This window comes from Lucilia cuprina, chromosome 2 (genome assembly GCF_022045245.1).
Source record: "Lucilia cuprina isolate Lc7/37 chromosome 2, ASM2204524v1, whole genome shotgun sequence".
Classification (NCBI taxonomy): Eukaryota; Metazoa; Arthropoda; class Insecta; order Diptera; family Calliphoridae; genus Lucilia; species Lucilia cuprina.
Window position 1 is genome coordinate 49,826,042 of NC_060950.1, and position 2,363 is coordinate 49,828,404.

General features: G+C 29.1%; 1 long non-coding RNA gene across 1 annotated transcript; it reads left to right on the forward strand.

Annotated features, from left to right (window-relative positions):
• Positions 1 to 1,671: 1,671 nt before the first annotated feature.
• LOC124418580 lies at positions 1,672 to 1,937 on the forward strand. The gene is made up of 2 exons (XR_006940082.1): positions 1,672 to 1,745; positions 1,810 to 1,937. It is a non-coding gene; the product is annotated as an uncharacterized LOC124418580 (long non-coding RNA).
• The last annotated feature ends 426 nt before the right edge of the window (positions 1,938 to 2,363 follow it).

Below are 2,363 nucleotides of genomic sequence, written 5' to 3' on the forward strand. Positions count from 1 at the left end.
TTTTACCCCCAAATATTTGAATTTCCATAAATCTCTTTTTTCTGCAATTTAAAGAAACAAAAAAAACGACTATTACTACTGATAGAGTTTTTGGCTCCATTGAAACTTCCGTGTGTCGAATTTCTTTAATTCTTAAGCCAGTATTGAGCGCTAAAGTCATTTTCTGAAGGGAACCTTAAGTCTTATAAAACAAAATATTATTGATGAACTTTATGTGTCGGTCCACACTAGGAAACTTTCGTAGAGAACCTTTTTCTTAATTCTTTTTTGAAGTTTCCTAAATGTCCACACATAGAAACTTTTATTTCAGAAACTATGTATTAATTGCATTGATTTGTTGTTGTACGAATGAGAAGAATAACAAAACAAGTTTCCGAGTACGGGAAACTCCGTACCGTGAGAGAGATGATATTCCTTCTCTTTCTTTCTCATGCAAAATCAAGTTTCCCAAAAAAAAAGTATCCTAGTGTGGACCGGCAGTATGCTGCTATTGAACATCGTTTCATCGATTTCTTAATGTTTAATTAATCGGCTCATTACGCGATTCTAGATTCTGTATGTGAAACTTAAATGGTTTAATGTTATATCGCAAACAATAGAAATCAACAAATATGAAGTTCAAGAAATTGTAATCTCTGCCATAAATGCTGTAAAAATGTCAGAAGAAATATATCTCAGGAGAATTTTTTTGGAATATGGAACAGGAAAGAATCAAAAAAGAAGTCGTTCCTACCTTACTTTTATTATAAATATATAAGGGCAGTGTCACACGTTCAATATATATCGTGATATTTGCTGTATTATGGTATGTATTGAACGTTAAGCATGTAATATTGACGAATTGTGTTCCATATCACAGAAAACCCAAATTTTCTGAAATCCAAAATTTATATCAATATTTATAATGGATCACGGGATAAATATTGAACGTGTAGCATGTTTTGAGATATCGATCACGATACATTTGTAAAATTCCGAAAAATAAATATAATAAAACAAAAATGAAATATCGTTTAAAAAGTTGTTAAAAAATATAAATGAAAATTACTTTTTTCTAAATTTGTGTTATTTTGGGATTTTCGCGGCATTTGTTTAATCATCCGCAGACCCGTATACCATAAAATATTCCAAATACTGACGTAAAAATATTGAACGTGTAGCAACCCGACGTATTCATCAATCCATTTAAATACGTCGTGATCCAAATAGATCAATATATATGAACGTATGCTAAGTAGTACCCTAAGACTACATTAAAACTAACAATTATTATAACTCAAATGTATATTTTTAGATGCCAATAATTCAACAGCAACTCCATTAGGAAATTAATTACTTTTCTATCTTAGTTATACTGATACGTTGCTTAGAAATTTGAAGAAATTTCCTAGAATTTACGAAGTATTTATCATCTGCTCCGGTGGAACGATTATTTTCAATTGCAGGTTTATAAAATACTCCTAGGAGAAATTCTAAGATGAACATTTTGATTTTAAAAACAGCTTTTAAAGATAATTCTTCTATAGTTCTTAGTTAGAATTATCAAATTATTGACATTGTTACATTGACCATATCATTAATAAACAATACCAAAATTAATATCTTACTTTTTTTAATATACATATGTAGATAATTAGGAGGTAAGTATCGAAAAAATTTTACTTATTAAAGAGATTTATTATAATTTAAAAACGGTGCAGGAAGTGGAGCTGAGAATATACACTTCGGAGTTTAATCTATTTGTGGTAATATGAATACATATTTACTTTTAATTTTAATATTTCAATATTTATATGCATTTCTTTACAGACAATTTATTTCCACAAATTAAAAGGAGCATAGGAGGATTTTACATTCTGTGAGGTATGTAAAATGGTGAAATGATAGTTAATTTATGTATATTAATAAAATTAAAAATATATGTCTTAAAATGTTAATAAATTGTGTTTTATTATAAATTGGCATAGCTGTCAGATTTGACGGATAAATTCATCAAGTGTGATCGATCAACTGTGATGGATATATCCATAAAGAATGATTAGTCAATCGTGACTAACATTTCCATCATCCTTGATTGGTAAAAAGCAAAAGAGTGAGCAGCTCAAATATATGTTTTAAAATCGATAGAATTCATAAGTGCGAGGGTGATGCAAAATCACATGTACACAAAAGTTTCCATCTTTTTTACATATTGCCCTTAAGAAACAGATAGAAATTTTTGATGGAAACTTTGATCGATTTGCCAGTCAAATGACCGGTTAAATGACTGTCACTGTTCTTGTAGGGTATCTGGACGGACGTTTGGTATTTATATCGTTTTTTTATTAATGGGTATTTTAATCATGTGTTTAATTCCCAAATTG